This window comes from Vitis vinifera, chromosome 19 (assembly GCF_030704535.1).
Source record: "Vitis vinifera cultivar Pinot Noir 40024 chromosome 19, ASM3070453v1".
In the NCBI taxonomy this organism is placed as follows: Eukaryota; Viridiplantae; Streptophyta; class Magnoliopsida; order Vitales; family Vitaceae; genus Vitis; species Vitis vinifera.
The window spans coordinates 13,334,044-13,357,543 of NC_081823.1; the positions used below are offsets into that span (position 1 = coordinate 13,334,044).

The window sequence follows — 23,500 nt, forward strand, 5'->3', positions numbered from 1 at the left end:
AACCAACGCTGTGCAGCTCCACTCAATGACATAGGGAAGAGCATAACCATCTGGGCATCATCCAGTCCATGGGCCCTCATAACTGTACTATAAAGCCTCAAATGAATGCGAGGACAACCTATGCCTGTGCATCTCTCAATCTCAGGTATCCTGAACTTGGCCGGTAGACTGGCCACTGGTGCTCCATCAAAATCCTCCCAAGTAATAGCTCCCTCTAAAGTCCTCATTTGTCTCAACTTCTGCTCAAGTTTATCCATATGAGCATGTGGGTCCTCTGAGATCGGAGTAGGCACTATGGCAGGAGGTGGTGCAACCTCAGTCTGACTATGCAGAGTAAAAGGTATAGTCTGTGGTGCTGGTTGACTGTGCGGAGGTGGTGGTGGTACTGTGGTATCAAACTGGATATCCTCCTGAACTGGGACCTGTCGGGCCTGCTGCCCATCTATCCTCTGGCCAAGGCTAGCTATAGCCTCTTGGATCGAAGCCATGGCCGCAGCAAACTGGTCAACGGTAACTATCTGAGAATCCATATCCCCCTGATCTGATATCTGGTCTGACTGGTTTGATGCTTTGGTCAATCTGCCTCCAACTCTAATCCACAAAGGTGAATCCAGATCGGTCAAGGTAAACCCTCCTACAAATATGGAAACACTGGATAAGGTACGGTACGAGTGTGACTCTGTAGGAATCAAAGGCGTAGAAGCAAAGCCCAAATATACTCAATCTGATACCCTCCTCTGATTACACCAAAAGGAGACTAAGGAAGGGATAACCAAATCCAATTGTGACCAAGGCAGCTCTGAAGGTCCACAGATGCACCCACGTGTAGGAATGAAATCTTAATTGGGTCTAGGCTAACTTACAAGGTTAAGGTGGCTCTATAAGATAAAATGGGTGGGTCAAAGGATCCCTAGCAGAAGCGATCGTACCCTCCGGCGGTACGCAACCCTCTGCATGCCTCCAAGGAGACGGGGTGCTTCCATGCAAGGTGGTCATCACCTCCACACATGCACTTCCTCGCATTCCTAGGGAGTTTCTTAATGGTGAAGGCTCTCCCATCTCTCAACACTCAGGGATAATCTAAAGTGCACAATGAAGGATGTGGGTGCATCCGAAAAACCTAAGATCTAAAGTGAGATAGTGAATGAAGACAAGCAATCATACGAACATGCAAGAGAAAGGGTTGTCATGCAACAAGCAGCCATGTGTAGCAGATAAATATCAAGCAATCAAAGTCCTATCTAGCATATGTGAGAGTGAATCATGCTAAAGTGAACAAACAGTTAAGTGATCACATCAAACAGTCATGCGAATCAAATAAATATCAAACAAACAAAGTCCTATCTAACATATGCGAGAGTGAATCATGCTAAGTGAGCAAAACAATCAAGTGATCATCCAAGGCAATCAAACATGTTAAGATAACAAACCAAACAAGCAAGCAAATCAAATCACCTTGCTTAAAAAGAGAGGTATCCACTAATCGACCAATTAAATGCCACATTTTCCTTAAATAGTGTTCAAGTTTGATCCTCAAAATCCCCAGCGGAGTCGCCAATTTGTGGACCCGCATTTTTCACGTGCGCCTCCACTCGATCGGCAAGACTCGCTTTTTATTTGTGAAAAATTAATTTTAAAAAAGTTGGAGTCGCCACCTATTTTATTTTTATTTTAAAGGGAAAATAAAACAAGAAAGAAAAACCCTAAAAAGTGACTCCATAGTTTTGGAAAAAGCATGTCTTTGAGAAACCTGAGTCTAGGTCCGGGGATCAGGTTACTTATTGGGAAGGTACCTCTAGGAGGTAGCACCCCTCTAAGCCCTAAAGAGGTCTCTACTGACTAAGTTAAGGGAAGCGTGGCAATTAAATGGTTGATCATGGATACCTAAGTAGGCTAGGTGATTCCAAAAATATAGCATATCAAACAAGATCAAATCACAATTAAGGAGAGTTAAAAATGCATACCTGGACGGCTTCCCAAGCGCTATCATAAAACATAAGAGATTAGTATGGAAATGTGACACATTATATGTATTTTATCAAAGATGATCAAGCAAGCATCAAGACAATCAAGCATGGCATCAAACATGGTCATATCTCATGAGATCATACACATTCATAGAATTTTAGGGTTGTGGGGTAAAAAGGGCGTACCTGATTAGCGAGCATCCACACGTCTATGGGAACAAGGGTATCTCAAAATATAAAACGAATTCAAATTCATGTATATCATCAAGAAGAATAAAAAAAAATCAACATATCAAGCAAACAATATTGAAGAAGGTATCATGAATGTCGGGCCCCCACCAAAGCCCTAATTAATTTCGCATGAATTGATTTCATGAATTCCATTGTTTGGAATTATGAAAGTTTATTCATGCTTGTTGAAAATCGAGAAAATCACGAAAATAGTTAAAAATCAAAGAAAACATTGAAAGTGCATGCCCGAAATAAAGTGGCAGCAAATTGCATGTTAAAATCTGGATTTTGTACCTAAAAGCTTCTAAGGAACCTTAGAGAAAACCAAATTCATTTTTGATAGAAAAAGGTTTTGAAATCCGGCTTTAAGACGTATAAGATCATAAAAAAAATAAATAAATAAATAAAAAAGAAAAAAAAGAAGAAACAATAGGAGGAGTACGACGTGAGGCAAAGTGACCATGTTGGAGTGAGGTCGGGGGTTATGATCAAGTTTGCACTGTTGGTGGACACATGAGGAGACCTTTGCAGAGTACTATTGGATATCCCGTACTGTCATTCATTTTTGAGCTTCAAGTCTTCACTCAAAAGTTCATCTGATTCATCAATTCTCTCACGGTTCACTTCTGAATTTTTCTGTAGTTCGGGACTGTGTTTTCTAACTCATCATGAACCTTATCTTTTATCTATTTTCTAGTACTAACTGATCATCTGCAGCTCGCATGAAGAAGTTTCACTGATTATTATTTATATGACCCACTTCTATTATCTAAAGATGTAGTTGTAGCAAAGACTTCAATTTCTGAATCAGAATACTCCCATGTTTGAAGTAGATTCTCATTTCTGTTTAGCATTGTTGATGTGGCCATTAAAACTGTCTTGACGATAGCGAGGATCTACTAAAGATCACTTTCCCGACATCGGTAGCACTACAAGATATCTTAAGTTGTGGCTCCAAGGATTCATGTTCAAGGATCTTACTACCAGTGGTGGTTGTTTGTCTTGCTTTTAGTCCTTCAAGCGCTTTATGAAGATTCCCAACATGTAGATTTGCAATTCATGCCGGCCTGGTTAACATAGAATAGAGTTCCTTCATGGAGAATGTAAGTAATGGTACCAAGGGTTTCAAAGTCGGACAAGCTTCTCTAATCCTTAAACAACAGGACTGGTAAATGGCTTGACCATGAATGGGGAATATTTCTAGCTTGGTCTCTCTTTCTCGAGTCATAGCATCAGTCTTAACTGTTGCATCCTTAGTCAACACTGATTCAAGTGGAAGAAGGACCATATTTGCCTTTGAAAGATCTTCCATGAGAGAATGGTGTACTACAGCAGCATCCTTCCCTAAACTATGAACATCATAGAGACCTTCAGTAATTACCAGAACCTCTTCAAACGTGGAACCACATTCAGAAGTCAAAGCAATATGGCCCCTCATAACACGACTAAAAGTAGAGAGAGCAACACTGGCTTCATAGGCACAATCCCTCACCGTAAGAACAGTGCTTTGTAAATCAACTGATGCCGACTTTGCTTTAACAGGAGCAATGCAGAGTTCATTGTTTGCGGTATACAAGCCATTCGAAGCAGCTTCCACACTGCTTTGTGTAGGTTTTCATTCTTGCTTAGTACGTATAAATGAATGATAAGTGACATCTAGTCTTGTTAGTGCATTGGAGTAAACTTGCTGCCATGTACTGCCATCACCGCCAGGAATCTTAAAGATGCCATCTCTTGATGCTTCAAACACAAATTTTGATCATATCGGATGCCTTCTCTCGAACTTCCCATAATAATTGTCTTCGCCTTGTAAGGTGATCGTTGAATTCAGTAGGAATTCCAGAACTCTTAGTCAAGGTATTTCCAGTTGCACTGGAATTTGGGCCAACGCAGGCCCATCCCATGGCTCTCTCAAGCGGTCATTCTGATTCCATGTTTGATGGAGTTGGTCCAGCTGTGCCTTACAAGCTTTTTCTTGGGAAGCTAACTCTTCTACCTCTTTCTAAGAAAGATGATCCCTACCCTTCAAAGCAGCCTCTTCAAGAGCCAATTATTGCTCAGTAATGACGCCAATCTTAAGAAAGTAATTCTGCTCCAGGTCTACTAAAGAAGCTCTCTCGATTTCAACCTCAACAAGCTGTTCCGGTATCATATCAATAGACCCTCGGATTTGTGAGAGGGATCCAGATACACCTGTTACTTCCGAGTTAAATGAAACAAAGGATTTAATTACATCTGGTAAAATATCATCAGTCATTTTGCACATCGAGCCCTTACAGGAAAGTAAACTTGTTCTAAAAATGGAAGCCCAGTTCTTTTCTGAATAGTATCTTGAATGCTCCATGTCTGTACAAACAGTAGGCATATCCCCATTGATAACTTGCTGCAATTTATTAGCAAATCCTGCTATAAGTATGCATTTCTCTACTCGCTCTTCAAATTTGCAGAAAATAGTTCCATGAAGCTCCCTGGCACAATTTGATTCTGGCAAAATAATATGGAACATAACCATCCTTGTATCATTCAGTTTGGAAATGAAATCACTTGAATCAATCGTCTGATTAATCGTTTTGCTAAGTTTCTGGGGCTCTTCAAGAAGTCTGTCACTGGCAGCAAATGATGCTTTAAAGACTTGAATTGATCCGTCAAGATTCTCTCCAACAACGTCTTCAACAGCATGAAAATTGCTGGGTACTTTCGATGAAGGCGCATGAATACCAGCTCTCAATAGAGGAATATGTAAGCTTATACCAACAAGCACAGCGTGGAAAGAATCAAAATGAATGGGGTAATATGAATGCAATCCAAGGAAAGCTTTAGGAGGAATCTGAAATTCCTGAACTGAAGCAGAGCATGCGTCCAGAGAAGCCTGTAACTCGGACCCATTCTCCAACATGGGAGCATACATAAGCTCAGACTTCAAAACAATAGCTGATGTTGATAAGCCCTCATATTTTCTGCTGTTGTGATTGGGGATGTCCTTTCTTTCTAGTCTTCTTCTGATGCTCTTTTATTGAGTTTGGGCCTGCCAAGCGTTTCTCTTCTTTTGCCTTCACTGCTGGTCACCAATGATGCATTTTTACCAGAAGGGAAACTTGGAGCAGAGGATAAAGTATCGAATGCTGAGCTCCCCACAAAAATAGTATCAGTGACCACAGAAAATTGCTTGCTTTTTACACTAGCAACTTTCACATCTTCCGTTGTCATCTCATCGTTTGAGAAAGTCATTACTAAATGTACAAAATGCAAGTAGTCCTGAATATGAAAGAATTTCGCCTTAATCTAAGAAGTCTGCTTGGTCCATTTGCCACCCCAGTTGAAATCTCCAAGCGTAGATTCCTTCCCTTAAGAATATTTCCAACCAGATAAACAGGGGACAAAACATCCTTCTGATCAAGCATGTGTGATCCATAACTTATAGGTCCCATGCTTTCAACTTTACTCACTAGTTCTGAATTTTCTTGTCTTCTGATCATGCTGTTCAGAGGAAAACCTGTTGGGTGAAGTGTCATCAGTTGACATGGTACTATTGCTTACAAAAAATTATGAGCCCAGGTTCTTCTTCCTGCTATTGTCCAATTCTGTAGGAGTAATCTGGCCTTTTCCATTTTCTTAAACTCCATCATGCCTGCCTCAAGAAGGGCCTTTGGCGTATATGTTAGTAAATTCAAGTCTGGACAGTGTCCTAGTAAACAGATACCCTCACTGATCTCTATCAGTATGCATCCTCTAATTAGGATTGATTTCTGGACTGATCTGATCAAAGATCCTCGATAGCCCTTCCACCTATTCCAGTGGTATGGAAAATCAGAGTCTCGTATCCTTCTTCTTTTGACAGCATATACACATGGAGCTGTAACTTCAATCATGGTTGCACCAGTAGTAAACTTCCACTGCTACTTAAGGAATCTCTGGACGCCAGGAGCCTTTCAATCGCCATCCCAGCCATCCTGTCATATCCCGTGATGCTCTGAGTTTGAGTATTACCAGAACTGCTATTGCAAGTTGGGGCATAAAAATTTTAATTCCATCCTCTAAACTGCTATGCGGCGTATTTAGGCAAATCGAACAGATTAGTTTAGAAACTCATTATGGAACTTTCTCGATTAGTTGACAACTCTGGACATCGAATACCTGCAGTTTTCTCACTTTTAGAGACTGGAAGAGTGGCCTTGATTGGGTTTTTGTATTATATAAGGCCTCCATATTCTTTGCATAACAAACACCAATTTCAGAAATGGCCAAGGCATATAAGCCTTACTTATCTGTATCCAATTTATCAATACGCCTGCTATCTAAGAGGATAGCAGGGTGTCCCGTTCAGACATAGCTAAGAACGCAGCCAGTTGACTATTTTTTTATACCGTCAATACTCCAAACTGTAATAAATCTTTTACCAATAGCAAATAAGACGATGTACTCCCCATCATCAGCAGAGATCATACAGCGAACAACATCAGGGTAACTTGAGAACTTTCGTATTCTCTAGTGATCAGAAGAATTGGAGATGTTTGATTGAGCAGCTGTCAATTTGAACCACAAGGAATCCTCTATGGAATTGAAAAGAGTTGGAAGATCTTTGAACAGGCAACCAATATGCCTGTGAGAACCAGATATGATAGCATAAAGCAGCAACCACCCCCTTTCTTATTGAGCATCCTAATTAAATGATTCTCTTCCCAATCTGTCTTTCCAGCTCAACATGTTGTTTAGATCTCCTAGTGAAATCCTAACGAGCCTCCTCGAGAAACGCGAAGGAGATCAGGGAGATTAGAGAGGTCCTTCAGTGCGTTGAATATGAAATCATAGTGAAATAGCAGAGCCTTTCCCCAATTGTAGGTCTGAAATGATGCTGAATCTCAACTCAGAGTTTTCATGATTTGTTTTTTTTTTTAAAGAAACTGCTGCTTCACACCGCTGCTTCATAATAAGGAGTCTTCTCTTTATGTCAGCATCAGGTTCAAAATAGCTGAAATATCTCTTGATAGGAAACCCAAGCAAACTAGGTTTCTGAGAAAGCATGAGGAGTCTCAAAGGTGTTGGGCCAACAGCATTCTGAACGGTTACTGCAGGTGACTGAAGGGCTTCAGATCTGAACTCATAGCTATTTGCTATAAAGCCAATGAATTTCTCATTTTCATCCACCGTAATTCGAACAAGAAATACTTGCTCATTGTGTACATGAATATTTCTTTTCAGTAAATGAGAATGGTAATCTTGGCTTCAGAATTCACCATATCCAATGCTCCCACGTTCACAAATAAAGGGATCTTACTCTCTATCATGGCGTTAAAAAAAAAACGTCACAGGTCATGACACTTCTAACTGCATAATCTGCAACCCCTGTTGCTGTGATGTCCAAAACATCCTGTATACACCCCCATCTGACAAGATCCTCCACTGTTTAAATTATGTTCTTCATAGTATCTATCATCAAGTTAAACAGCCAGAACAAGTGCAGATCCCTGAACCCAAGCAACTCTAAACTACCATTAAGAAAGGCAGCAGAATTTGACGTTGCGGAAAAGCATAGAGACAAAGTATGATTGAGACATAAGCAAGGGCAGATGATGGCTAGGAACCCAAAACTACTTATCTTTCTAATTTTACTTGAACCCCTGGTACTTCCACAGAAAACAATTTAGAGATTCTCACCCATGTTGTATCTTTTTGCCTTCACGAAACTGTGGCTGCATGATCTCTTCTCCAATTGCTAGGTTTCCGGTCACTACACCTTTCTTGAACCGAGAAATTTGCTCCCAAACTTGAATCTGCCCATCTATTTCTTTCCTCTCGTTGCGCGTTCTCTGTTTTTCTCTCTTTGTCGAATCTATGGATTTCTCCTCCCTGTTTCGTGATAACAACACGCTTCTGAACAACACCCTTATAAAACTATAGATTTTTCTCAATGGTGGAATCAGGCTCCTTCTCGTAGGCATTTCTTCAAACAACCCCCATGCTCCTCACTCTTCCTTTCGTGTAGATACCCTGGAGTAATCAAATTTCCAGAATCCACATCTCTAACCACCACATCAACCCACAAACTTACATCATTGTAACCAAGCTTAGCGAGCACATAAACATATAAACCTTGGAATATTCGGATCCGGAGGAGCCACATCTCTGATCTCTGTATCAACTTTCAAAGCTGTATTACAGTACCCAGATTTAATGGGTGCATAAACAGCCGATAAGCCACTTGGATAACCCTCTCGAGACCCCATGTTGTGATAGCAATTCCAGAATTTTGGAGCGTTTAATGCCTGTGCTAAAACTTATGACTGCCTTCCCAAACCTTAGAGTCACCCCCATATGAAGAGTTGATGGCTATGTGACGGGTAGGAAGAAAAACAAAAACGAATATGGTAGAGAATAGCAGAAATGATGGGAAAATAGACATGGAAGATTCAAAGAAAATAAAACCACACCTCATGATTTTTCAATAGGCTCAGGTTAGTGGGAATAGGCATGGAGTTATATGCTTCCGAAGACATTAATGACATCCAAAATCAAAACAAAGCAAACAGGCAAGTAACCAATCTCAACAAAGCAAATTGTGGCCCTTTTCGTCCACACAAAAATCAACAAAACAATTGAATATTCAGGAATCGAACACACGGAAAAATCAAGTATGGGTAAGAATTCCGAGAGTGGCGAGAATCATACCTGGGCAGCCTTGGTTGCAATTGCTCTCTTCTCCAATTCCTTTGTGCTTCTCCTCCCGACGATCCCTGAATCCCCTCTTCCTTTCTCCTTATCCTTTTTTAAATCTTCCAATTCAAAAGTAATCTTCACAATTTCAAATTCCTCTCCAAAACCTTCCAAGGAGTGTCCCACCTTCCTTAAACTCCAATAGTAAGTTTCCTTGCAAAAAAACGTGGAATTTTTTAAGTTAAATAATTGAATGAATAGATAAACAAGTAAATAAATTAGGAAATAGTAAAAATAAATAAATAAATAAACAAAAATAAATAATAAATAAATAAATAAGTTAAGGAAGATAATATAAAGAGGAAGATAACCAATAAAAAATGAATGATAATCATAAAACTAAAACTAAAAATAAAATAAAATAAAATAAAATAAAAATAAACCGATAAACAAAAGCCGAGCCCAAAAGCCATGTAACCATGCAAGTCATACAAGTCACACTAAAAATGTCCAAATGGGCCAAGTGTGCCTAAATGGGCCTATGATGAGACTAAGTGGGCCTAGGGTGGTGCCTAATGGGCCAAGTGTATCTAAAAGCTATCCTAAAGAAAAACAAGAAAAGTCTAAGTCTAAGTTAGGGCTGCCAAGGGTCACAATAAGGAATCAAATAATCCCTCAACCAAAGTCTTCGATGTGACTCAGAAAAAGGTAAGTGGTATGAGTAGCCATGGGCCACCAAGGAACTATTTTGGAGCACTGAAAACGAACTTAAAGACATGTGCTAAAGGGACAAAATCGAGGGTCTACAGTACCTTAAGTGCATTAAGGTAGTACCTGAAATTTCTTATGATTACATAAGGTACCGTTGGAGTAACCTATGAGAACATAACAATGTCATGCTATAATAGGTAATGAAATTAACTAATAAAAATCTGAAGCCACAGAATGGCTACATTTCTCACAGGTGCATTAAGGTAGTACCTGAGGTACATTAAGGTAGTACCTGAAGACCATTAAGGTAGTACCTTAAGTGCATTAAGGTAGTACCTGAAATTTCTTATGATTACATAAGGTACTGTTGGAGTAACCTATGAGAACATAACAATGTTATGTTGCAATAGGTAATGAAATTAACTAATAAAAATCTGAAGCTACAGAATGGCTATATTTCTCGTAGGTGCGTTAAGGTAGTACCTGAGGTACATTAAGGTAGTACCTAAAGACCATTAAGGTAGTACCTTAAGTGCATTAAGGTAGTACCTAAAATTTCTTATGATTACATAAGGTACCGTTGGAGTAACCTATGAGAACATAACAATGTTATGCTGCAATAGGTAATGAAATTAACTAATAAAAATCCGAAGCCACAGAATGACTACATTTCTCGCAGGTGCGTTAAGGTAGTACCTGAGGTACATTAAGGTAGTACCTAAAGACCATTAAGGTAGTACCTTATGTGCATTAAGGTAGTACCTGAAATTTCTTATGATTACATAAGGTACCGTTGGAGTAACCTATGAGAACATAACAATGTCATGCTACAATAGGTAATGAAATGAACTAATAAAAATCTGAAGCCACAGAATAGCTACATTTCTCGTAGGTGCGTTAAGGTAGTACCTGAGGTATATTAAGGTAGTACCTGAAGACCATTAAGGTAGTACCTTATGTGCATTAAGATAGTACCTGAAATTTCTTATGATTACATCAGGTCGATGGAGTCACCTATGACAACATAACAACGTCATGCTACAATAGGTAATGAAATGAACTAATAAAAATCTGAAGTCACAGAATAGCTACATTTCTCGCAGGTGCGTTAAGGTAGTACATGAGGTACATTAAGGTAGTACTTGAAGACCATTACAGTAGTACCTTAAGTGCATTAAGGTAGTACCTAAAATTTCTTATGATTACATAAGCTAGCGATGGAGTCGCCTATGACAACATAACGACGTCATGCTACAATAGGTAATGAAATGAACTAATTGTGTCTGAAGTCATAGAAGAGCTACATTTCTCGCAGGTGCATTAAGGTAGTACCGGATGTACATTAATGTAGTACCTTAGGATCATTAAGGTAGTACCTGAGGTGCATTAAGGTAGTATATGAAATTTGTTATGATTACATACGCCACCGATGGAGTAACCTATGAGAACATAACAATGTCATGCTGCAATGTGTAATGAAATGAACTAATTGTGTCTTAAGTCACACTACAACAACATTTCTCAAATATGCACTAAGATAGTACCTGATGTACATTAATGTAGTACCTCAAGACCATTAAGGTAGTACATGTTTTGCATTAAGGTAGTACCTGATGCGATGAAACAATTCTGTCTTCGTTGACAAAAGATGTACACTACAAATTCCAACAAACATTACAAATTCACAAACACTACCAACAATTTCTACTAACCTACACATAATTTATGCATTTTAATTTTTTTTATTATTATTATTTTTATTTTTATTCTCAACATATATGATTGAATTATCAAGTTTTTCACCAATATATGACATTGCCTAATTATATTCATCAATCTGAATAAATACACAAGTTTTCCACCCAATTTCTAAATATGTCCATAACATTTTTCCATTTCATGAGTCTCCAATACACAAAAATATTGAGATCGAACAGTCGCTCATGTGATCCAAAATCGACATTCGCCTCAACCTATGCCCTCACCAATGGAGGAAAGATTGCAAATACAACAACCACTCGAAAATCACTCTTCTGCTCCATTTTAAACAAAAAAAATATTAAAAAAACAACCCTAAATACAAATTAATTACCTTCACATTTGATGTGAAGGTTACAGAAAAATGTGATCCAATGAGAAGAACACGAGATTTCTTCTTCATGAACCCAATGTATCAGAGTTGTCGTTTCCATTCCGGTTCGCTATCCTAAACTAGATTTTCAATCAACACGTACCCTCCTCAAGCCGTCTTCTTAACTCGACCTTGTTTCAATGAAGTGCTCCATTTGGTTCTTCACAATTACCACAAGCAACAAAAATTTCGATTCAGGTTTTCAAGTAAAGGTTTATACTTTCAAATGTGTGAAATTTTGCAAATTTTCACACCCTCTTCGATCCAGAGGGGTGACGAAATTGGGATGATCGGGTCCAAATGGTTAGGACTTTGAGAGGAGAAGGGGCTGAAGATAGAAAACTAGATTGGAGTTTGGGATTAAAGGCTTCAGAAATTAAATGAGAGAAATTGTTGAAAAATATACAAGATTCTCTGCTTCGCCTCGGTGACGGAGTGAAGACAGATGAGAGGAATGGGTGCCAAAATGAGAGAGAGGGAAGAAAGAATGGCTGAACGCTAGGGTTTTCTTGTGGGAACCTCTGCTTTGCCTTGGTGACGGACTGCAGAAAGATGAGAGGAATGGGTACCAAATGAGAGAAAGGGAGGATGAACGGTCGGTCGCCCAGGGTGTTTTTGTGGAAAGCTCAATATTTGATTTTGCAAAAGAAAACCGGTTCAGTTTCAGCCCGTGCTGAGATGGGCTACTGACGTGGATACTTGGAGGGGCAAGCTCGGTAGAAAAAATACAGTCGGCTCAGAGTGCATGAATCTGATATAAGTTTCCACATTAACAGATGTTTTTCAACTTTCACAAACCTGGGTTCCAAAAACAATATTATTACCATATTGGCCCATGAAAACACAACTTTCCCAAAAAAATTTGTTGTTTTCTTTTATTTTGACATGACAAGTCAAAGAGCTTATCATTATTTCCTTTCAAAAAGAAAAATTGACACATGGCAACCAATCATGCCACATGATTTTGAATTTTTTATTTCTATTTTGTCACTATTTCATCTTTTACATTTATTAATTTCGATTATTTATGGATAATTTAAACATAAAATAAAAATATATAATAAATAATTAATGAAAACAAATTTAATATAAAAATAAATTCATAATGAACAAATTTAGAAATTTAAGACAAGATTTTTTATATTCTTGCTAAATAACATATATATTTATTTTACAAATCTTATTGTATTATCATATTATTTTATTGTTTATATTTATTGAATACAACTTTTTATAAGAAAATATATTTATTTTTTGTTTTAGATAAATAAAAAATAAAAAATTTAAACAAAACAAAAGTTTAGAACCACAATGAAGTTTTTATCTTACATAATTAAAAATACTAAACATTTTAACGAAGATGAAAGTCAAAGTTGTGCTCATGCAAGTTACAAGCATAAGAAAACTAAAACTGTGATCATTAACTTTGATTTTCATATGAAAATTTTAAAAATTTTAAAAATATAAATACTTAAAAAAGGATAATGTAATAAGATTTATAAACTAAATAAATATTTTATTTAAGAAGAATATAAAATATCTTGTGTCCTATGTGTCAAATTTTGTTTATTATGTAATTATTTTAATCTCAAATTTGTTCTTATTAATATTTATTGTATATTATTATTTTGTGATTAAAACATCCATAAATAATTAAAATCAATAAATATAAAGAAAGGAATAGTGAAAAAAAATGAAATAAGAAAAATTTCATGAAGCTACACATTAAAAAAAAAACAAACAAAAATATGGAGATATCATGGAGTATAAAAAAAAAACCAAAACAAAAAAATCATGTGATATGGTTGTTTATCATATAATAAAGTTTTATTTAAAAAGAAAAAACAAAACAATAACAAGAATAGTCTCTTTGGCTTATCATGTCAAAATTTATAAAAAAAAAATGTGGTAATTGACGTGAAGATGAGAGAAAGGTTAGAAGAAACTTTTGAAAGGGTTAAAGGACACTATTAAAAGTTTGATGATTTCAGTATTGAAGTGCATGCTTTCAAGATTATTTTATCCCATATATATATATAGATAAAACTTGTTTTAATAGTTGTTGATTACTACTCAAAACATGCTATTTTGTAGCTTGTAATTAGCTCTTTTAAACACCATTGAGTAGTAATTATTACCTTTTAACCCAATTAGCATGTTAGGAGCCCTTGCAATCGTTTCTAACAATTGTGTTAAGTTTTGGTGCTTTTTGATAGCTTTATGCTCACCAAAGCAATTTAAGAATGAGGGAGAGCTATTTATAGTTCAGGGCAAAGCTTTTGAAAGCTTAAATTTATGAAGAAATCAAGCTATGGAGCCTCATAATCCTTTGCCTTAGTGGTTCAAAGTATACAAGGAAGAAACAATGGAGAAGAGGAAAACAGGGGATGAAAACAGGGGACACAGCTGCAGTCTTTCATTGCACTTTTGGAGCACTTCCCGAAGTCCATTTTTTACATTCTATATACCATTTCAAAGCTCAGAAAGTCAAGAATCCAACGGTGCAAACCATGTATGATTTGGAGCTTAATTGAGAAAGATATGGCCTTCGGAAGACAACTGCATCAGGCTGAGCGAAAATTTCGCACGATGGAAATCAAGGTGCGAAATCCTCAGTCCACTGTGCGAAAATTTCGCACACCTCAAACCAAAGTGCGAAATTGGAACTCAGCGTGCGAAAATTGGATATTTTTGCCGACTCTTTTTCTTCTGATATTTTTGTGTCTAAATTTCCATTTTCTCCTTGTATTCAACCACTCATGTAATTCCTTAGCTAGGAAGTATCCAAGGAAGGGTAAAATTACCTTCCTATATAAATTCTCTTGTAATCACTGAAAATGGATATTTCGGGGAGCTTTCTCCAGGAGACCAACTTATGTAACTTTGTTATACAGAGATCTCTTTTGTTTATTTTCTCTCTACTATTTTCTATTTTCTTGGAAGCCAAACACCCTCTGAGGATGTTTTCCCAGAGGATGAGAGGCTAAACCAAAAGTTTCTTGGAGTAAAGGAAGCTAGGTGAAAAGTCCAGATTAAAAGGTGGAAAGTTTCCATGCATTAAATTCAGGTAGTTGGAGTCCATAAATGGTTTCTAAAGCTAAGGTTTTGCCTTAAATCCCTTAGGATCACTTTGACTGGCCAATACATGGTAAGCTTAAGGTCTCTGTGGATGCTTATTGCTAGATCCATATCAGTCCATTAGTTATCATGTACGAGCCATTGGAAAGTGATTCAAGGTGATAGCCCATAGTGTCTTAAGCCATTAATGGACCTTGGTTACCATCTCTAGTGATTTCTATGGATTAAAACTTCATTGTCAAACCTATACCGGTTCGGGAAATAACTATAGGTTAAATCCCCAATGCGAGGAGAAAAATCCGGAATTTTCCACTTTGCATCTGGTACTTGAACCTAACAACCTTTAGCTCCGGGAGACTTTCTTCCTTCCACTTTTTACTTAGTTCTATGTGAGTTTAGTTTAAATCACCACTTTCAAAACAATTTTAGTTTCTTTTAAATTTCAAGTTTGTGCTAAAGGGAATCATTAGAATCAATTTCTAATTTAGAGTCTGTCACTGATAGAGTGAGAACCCATCTCTGAGTTCGACCCTAGAACTGCTATACTATAGTAGCTTTGCTACGCCAGTATAAGGTCATAGGTTTTATAAATATTTTTGATTAAAAGACCCGGCTGGGAATTCAAGCGAATCAAATGGCGCCGTTGCCGGGGATGGTGCCACAATACAGTGATACAACCTTTTAGAGGCTACTTGTGATTTTTATCACAAATTCCTTTTGTTTTTGTTGTTTTTGTCTTATTTCAGGTAAGTAGTAACTTGTGCATGCCCTATTGGATTAGGGACCAAGAGGGAAGATTAGTAAGGATTGAGAATCCTCAAGACACAGAGTTAGATATCTGTGTAAATATCATGGACCCTCCACCAGAGGATCAGAATTCTCAACAAGGTCAAGGGGGTAATCCCAATGCATACCTATCCATGAGGGATAGAATGCATCCCCCAAGGATGAGTGCACCCTCATGCATCCTGCCCCCTCTTGAGCAGTTGGTTATAAGACCCCACATTGTACCCCTCCTACCAACTTTCCATGGAATGGAGAGTGAGAATCCATATTCTCACATCAAGGAGTTTGAGGAGGTGTGTAATACCTTTAGAGAGGGAGGAGCTTCAATAGACTTGATGAGACTCAAGCTATTCCCTTTTACTTTGAAGGATAAGGCAAAAATATGGCTTAATTCTTTAAGGCCAAGGAGCATAAGGAATTGGGTTGATCTTCAAGCTGAATTTTTGAAGAAATATTTCCCCACCCATAGGACTAATGGGTTGAAGAGACAAATCTCAAACTTTTCTGCAAAAGAAAATGAGAAGTTCCATGAGTGTTGGGAAAGGTATATGGAAGCCATCAATGCTTGTCCTCATCATGGTTTTGATACATGGCTCTTAGTGAGCTATTTTTATGATGGAATGTCTTCTTCCATGAAGCAAATTCTTGAGACCATGTGTGGGGGAGATTTTATGAGTAAGAATCCTGATGAAGCCATGGACTTTTTAAGTTATGTGGCTGAGGTGTCAAGAGGTTGGGATGAGCCCAACTCAAGAGAGAAAGGAAAGTTTCCCTCTCAACAAACCCAAAATCCAAAGGCTGGAATGTACATGTTGAGTGAAGACGTGGACATGAAAGCTAAGGTGGCAACAATAGCAAGGAGGTTGGAAGAACTTGAGTTGAAAAAGATGCATGAAGTCCAAGCTATTTCCGAGACTCAAGCCCATGCCATGCCATGCACCATTTGCCAATCATGTGATCATGTGGTAGATGAGTGCCCAACCATGCCAGCCGTGAGAGAAATGTTAGGTGATCAAGCCAATGTTGTGGGGCAATTTAGGCCTAACACCAATGCATCCTATGGTAACACCTATAATTCAAGCTGGAGAAACCATCCAAATTTCTCTTGGAAACCAAGACCACCTCCATACCAACCACAAGGCCAAATCCAAGCACCTCAACAACCATCTTCAGTGGAGCAAGCCATTGCAAACCTAAGTAAAGTCATGAATGACTTTGTGGGTGAACAAAGGGCAATCAACTCCCAATTGCACCAAAAGATTGAGAATGTTGAGAGTTCTCTAAATAAGAGAATGGATGGGATGCAAAATGATCTATATCATAAGATAGATAATATTCAGTACTCCATCTCTAGACTTACCAACCTCAACACAGTGAATGAGAAAGGAAAATTCCCCTCTCAACCAAGCCAAAATCCTAAGGGTGTTCATGAAGTTGAAACCCAAGAGGGGGATTCTTCAAAGTTGAGGGAGGTCAAAGCTGTGATAACCTTGAGGAGTGGAAAGGAGGTTGATCAACCCTTGCCTAACTTGGGGCCTGATGAAGAATTCAGATCAAAGGGACCCTTGATTAAAGAGGGCAAAAACCAAGAAGAGCAGAGTGGGAACAAAAGTGCATCCAAATCAAGCATTGAAGAAGAACCAAGGATAGTGATTAAGGAGGATATGATGAAGAAACATATGCCTCCCCCTTTTCCTCAAGCTTTACATGGAAAGAAAGAAATCAAGAATTCATCAGAAATTCTTGAGGTTCTGAGGCAAGTGAAGGTGAATATACCTTTACTTGATATGATCAAGCAAGTCCCCACATATGCAAAGTTTCTAAAGGACTTGTGCACAATCAAGAGAGGTTTACAGGTGACAAAGAATGCATTCCTCACTGAGTAAGTGAGTGCTATCATCCAGAGTAAGTCCCCAGTTAAGTATAAAGATCCGGGATGTCCCACCATATCAGTCAACATTGGAGGGACACATGTGGAAAAAGCTTTATTAGATTTGGGAGCAAGTGTGAATTTGCTCCCATACTCTGTGTATAAGCAATTGGGACTAGGAGGATTAAATCCCACAACCATGACCCTCTCTTTAGCTGATAGGTCTGTCAAAATCCCAAGGGGAGTGATAGAGGATGTTCTAGTTCAAGTGGACAAATTCTACTATCCTGTGGATTTTGTGGTGCTTGATACTGATTCCTCTGTCAAGGAAGAAAATTATGTACCAATCATCCTAGGGAGACCTTTCCTTGCTACCTCCAATGCTATTGTTAATTGTAGGAATGGGGTGATGCAGCTCACATTTGGAAACATGACATTGGAATTAAACATATTCCACTTATGTAAGAGGCATCTTTACCCTAAAGAGGAGGAAGAATTTGAGGAGGTGTGCTTGATCAACACTTTGGTTGAAGAGCACTGTGACAAGAGTTTAGAGGAGAGCTTGAATGAAAACCTGGAAGTCCTTGAAGATGGGTTCCCTGAACCCTCTGATGTGCTAGCCATTATGTCTCCTTGGAGGAGACGGGAAGAGATCTTACCACTGTTCAACCAGGAAGACTCACAAGGAGTTGCTGTGGAGAACCCTCCAAAGCTTATTTTAAAACCACTTCCTCTAGAGTTGAAGTATGCATACTTGGAGGATGATGAGAAATGTCCAATGGTAGTTTCCTCAACCCTCACTAGTGATAAAGAGGATAGTCTTTTAGGAGTCCTCAGAAAATGTAAGAAAGCCATTGGATGGCAAATTTCTGATCTGAAAGGGATTAGCCCTTTGGTGTGCACCCATCATATTTATATGGAGGATGATGCAAAACCAGTGAGGCAACCCCAAAGGAGACTGAATCCTCACATGCAAGAGGTGGTGAGGAGTGAAGTTTTGAAGCTACTTCAAGCTGGGATCATATATCCCATTTCAGACAGCTTGTGGGTGAGTCCCACCCAAGTAGTCCCAAAGAAATCTGGAATCACTGTGATCCAGAATGAGAAAGGGGAGGAAGTCTCTACACGTCCTACCTCAGGATGGAGGGTGTGTATAGACTATAGAAGGTTGAATTCAGTGACTAGGAAGGACCATTTTCCATTGCCTTTCATGGACCAAGTCCTTGAGAGAGTCTCAGGACATCCTTTCTATTGTTTTCTAGATGGTTATTCAGGGTACTTCCAAATAGAAATTGATTTGGAAGATCAAGAAAAGACGACCTTCACTTGTCCCTTTGGTACTTTTGCATATAGGAGAATGCCCTTTGGTCTATGTAATGCTCCTGCAACTTTCCAAAGATGCATGCTAAGCATCTTCAGTGATATGGTAGAACGCATCATGGAAGTTTTCATGGATGACATCACTGTATATGGAAGTTCTTATGAGGAGTGTTTGATGCATTTAGAAGCTGTTCTCCATAGATGTATTGAGAAAGACCTAGTGCTAAATTGGGAGAAGTGCCATTTTATGGTGCAAAAAGGAGTTGTCTTAGGACATATCATCTCCAAAAATGGCATTGAGGTAGATAAGGCAAAGGTAGAGCTTATTGTTAAGTTGCCACCTCCCACAAATGTTAAAGGAATTAGGCAATTCCTTGGACATGCAAGTTTCTATAGGAGGTTCATTAAGGATTTCTCAAAAATCTCAAAACCTCTGTGTGAGCTTTTGGTAAAGGATGCCAAGTTTGTGTGGGATGAGAAGTGTCAGAGAAGTTTTGAGGAACTGAAGCAATTCCTCACAACTGCACCAATAGTGAGAGCCCCAAATTGGAAATTACCTTTTGAGGTAATGTGTGATTCAAGTGATCTTGCTATGGGGGCTGTTTTAGGCCAAAGAGAAGATGGAAAGCCCTATGTGGTCTATTATGCAAGCAGAACTTTGAATGAGGCTCAAAAGAACTACACAACTACTGAGAAGGAGTTGTTGGCTGTAGTTTTTTCCTTGGATAAGTTTCGTGCTTATTTGGTAGGGTCCTCTATAGTGGTGTTCACTGACCATTCTGCTTTGAAGTACTTGCTAACCAAGCAGGATGCCAAGGCAAGATTGATAAGATGGATTCTTTTGCTCCAAGAATTCAATCTCCAAATCAGGGATAAAAAGGGGGTAGAAAATGTGGTAGCTGACCACTTGTCCAGACTTGTGATAGCACATGACTCACATGGTCTACCTATCAATGATGACTTCCCTGAGGAGTCTCTCATGTCAGTAGATGTAGCTCCATGGTATTCTCACATTGCAAACTTTTTGGTTACTGGAGAAGTACCAAGTGAGTGGAGTGCTCAAGACAAGAGGCATTTCTTGGCTAAGATCCATGCCTATTACTGGGAGGAACCTTTTCTTTTCAAATATTGTGCAGATCAAATTATAAGGAAATGTGTTCCTGAGCAAGAGCAATCGGGAATTCTTTCCCATTGCCATGATAATGCATGTGGAGGTCATTTTGCCTCCCAGAAAACAGCTATGAAAATGATCCAATCAGGCTTCTGGTGGCCCTCTCTTTTCAAGGATGCCCATTCTATGTGTAAGGCATGTGATCGGTGTCAAAGGCTTGGTAAGCTAACACGCCGAAATATGATGCCCTTGAACCCCATCTTAATAGTGGATATCTTTGATGTCTGGGGTATAGACTTTATGGGACCATTACCAATGTCATTTGGACATTCCTACATCTTGGTAGGAGTGGATTATGTCTCTAAGTGGGTAGAGGCAATCCCATGTAGGAGCAATGATCATAAGGTGGTACTTAAATTCCTCAAGGACAACATCTTTGCAAGATTTGGAGTGCCAAAGGCCATTATAAGTGACGGGGGAACCCACTTTTGCAATAAACCTTTTGAGACTCTTCTAGCCAAGTATGGGGTTAAGCATAAGGTAGCTACACCTTATCACCCTCAAACAAGTGGCCAAGTTGAGTTGGCCAACCGTGAGATCAAGAATATATTGATGAAGGTGGTCAATGTGAATAGGAAGGATTGGTCTATCAAGCTCCTGGATTCCTTATGGGCTTATAGGACCGCTTACAAGACCATTCTAGGAATATCTCCCTATCGCCTTGTCTATGGCAAAGCATGTCATCTTCCAGTAGAGATTGAGTATAAAGCATGGTGGGCAATCAAAAAGCTCAACATGGATTTGACAAGAGCCGGGTTAAAGAGATGTTTGGATTTGAATGAATTGGAAGAAATGAGGAATGATGCATACCTCAATTCAAAAATTGCCAAAGCAAGATTGAAAAAATGGCATGATCAGTTGGTAAATCAGAAAAATTTTACCAAAGGACAAAAAGTTTTGCTTTATGACTCTAAACTTCATCTCTTTCCAGGAAAATTGAAATCCAGGTGGACGGGTCCTTTCATAATTCATGAAGTGCATCCCAATGGAGTGGTGGAAATATTCAATCCCACAGGCAATTAAACCTTCAAAGTCAATGGCCATCGTCTCAAGCCATTTATAGAGCCTTACAGTACAGACAAGGAGGAGATCAACCTCCTTGAACCACCACAACTCTGAGGGAAAGCAGGGTATCATGGGCTAAATAAGTCCATGAATTTTTTGTTATAGTTTTATAGTTATATCATTAATTTTATTTCTTTTTATTATAATTTTTCCTCAATCTTAGTTTATTTTGTCTTAATTCAAGTCAATTTTGATGATAAATTTCAGAAAAAAATCATGAAAGGTGAGGAGAGCTCTTCAAAAGCAGAACAGGGGAGTAAAACCAAGGAAGCAGAGCACCTGATTTCAAGGTGCCAAAATTTCGCACACCTGATTTCAAGGTGCGAAAATTTCGCACACCCCAAAACCAAGGTGCGAAATCCTTGGGCCAAAGGAAGCAATTTTCGCACACCCCAATTTCAAGGTGCGAAATCTATCTCAAGGTGCGAAATCCGTTTTCAAGGTGCGAATTTCCTAAAATCCAATTTCGCACACCACTGTGTAAGGTGCGAAAATTTTCGCACTGTGCGAAATCCTCTCCTGGCACACGTGTGCCAATTTCGCACACCTCAAGCTAATTTTCGCACTGTGCGAAACAGTGTGCGAAAATTTCGCACACCCAATTCCAAGGTGCGAAATCTTCAATTGAAGGGGTGCCATTTTCGCACACCCAATTCCAAGGTGCGAAATTTGCAGACCAAGGTGCGAAAATTTCGCACGGTAAAATTTTAAGTTCTAAAAATTTAAAACGGACTTTTAAATTAAAATTTTACTCCCGAAATTGTGCCTAACGTCCAAAAACGACTTTTCGGTTGCCTTGGAAAATTTTAAAACATCAGAAACCCCTTAAACCTCATTCCTATATAAACCCTTGAGGTCCAGAAGCCCAAAGGACACCCCGCGCACCAGCTGTGAAATCTCTGGAATCCCGAACAGTCATCTACCTCCATTTCGTCCATGGCGAAGACCAGAGGAGGCCATTCCGCCTCCCCATCCTCACCGACACCTCGACCACATCGAGCCGCCATGGGAGCCGCAGCTTCGCCACCTGTTCAGGCCCCAACCATTCCCCCATCTGAGGGGGAAGCTCCTTCTCAGCGTCGATACCTCACCAGGAGGCCACCCACGGACCCTGTGCCACCAGTCGATCAGGCCACGAGCCCTGTTTCTCAGCCACCAGCGAAGAGAACCAAGTTCTCGGGTCCTGGAGAGCCATCCCACGCACCTCAGCTAGAGCCACCTACAGAGGACTCCCGGATTCCTGCGGATATTCCTCTCGAGACCGTTATCAGGCGTCCCATGATAGCTGGACCACCGATAGAGGGCAACTTGGATTGCAGAGATCGATCCTTCCACTTTGAGACCTACTTTGATATAGAGGCCCTCAGACAGCAGCCAGAGCTCCGAGATTCATTCCGACTGCTGCAGAGGTATCACATGGAGGGTCTTCTCACTCCTAGGCAATTCTACTATCCCAGAGTAGTTCTAGATTTTTATCAATCTATGACTACTCGAGGCCTCCGCAATCCTACTCTCATCCAATTTACCATAGACGGACGCCAGGGTGCCATTGGAGCTCGCCACATTGCTGAGGCCCTCCGTATACCTTATGAGCCCGTGTTTCAGGCAGATTTCAGGGAGTGGTCCTCATTCTCTCAGAGCGACATGGTCTGCATTTTGTCCAGGGGGACTTCTACAGCCTCGGTATTGACCAGGAGAGAGCTTCCATCTGGGATGCTCCTCATTGATGTGCTCCTGCGTGCCAACCTATTCCCCCTTCAGCATAATGTTCAGAGGAGAGGAGCTATACTTGAGGCATTATTTAGGATTTCTGAGGGCTATTTCTTCGGCCCTCATCATTTGATTATGACTTCTCTTCTTCATTTTGAAGAGAAAGTCCATCAGAAGAAGCTTCAGAGGGCAGATGGCATTCCATTACTATTTTCGAGGCTCCTTTGCCAGATTTTAGAGCATCTGGGCTATCCTGAACAGCCCCGTCTTGAGAGGCGCCGCCATTGCAGAGAGGATTTCTCTCTCGACAAATGGCATCACTTAGTAGCCTACTTTGCACCCGAGGGAGCACCAGTTGTGCCTGCACCTCCAGAGCTACCCCGAGATGACCAGCTACCTCAGGCCCAGCAGGATGAGATTCTCACAGAGACCACACCTCCGACCCCTGCAGCACCCACCTCAGTGCACATGCCCGAGGCTATACATTCTACCTCCCCTATCACTCAGGCTGCTCCACCAGTCGTACCAGCTACCCCAGCACCTCCTCTTTCATCTGAGCCCACTGTCACCGTTTCTCTTGCGGAATTCAGAGGCTTAGTGCGTTCATTGCAGACACTGAGCACTGCTCAGGATTCTATTATCCACCAGATGGCCACTATTCGTGCACACCAGGATCAGATCATTGCTACTCAGACCCAGCATACCACGATCCTTCATCAGATTCAGCAGCATCTGAGTATGCAGACTCCTCTTAGGCATGATAGGTTTGCACCATCCGAGCCACTAGTGCCAGATGAGGAGAGCTTGCC

The 23,500-nt window shown here is 39.7% G+C and overlaps 1 pseudogene; it reads left to right on the forward strand.

The window, feature by feature from the left end:
• The first annotated feature begins 15,860 nt into the window (after positions 1-15,860).
• Positions 15,861-20,879, forward strand: LOC132253448 (uncharacterized; annotated as a pseudogene).
• Positions 20,880-23,500: the final 2,621 nt, after the last annotated feature.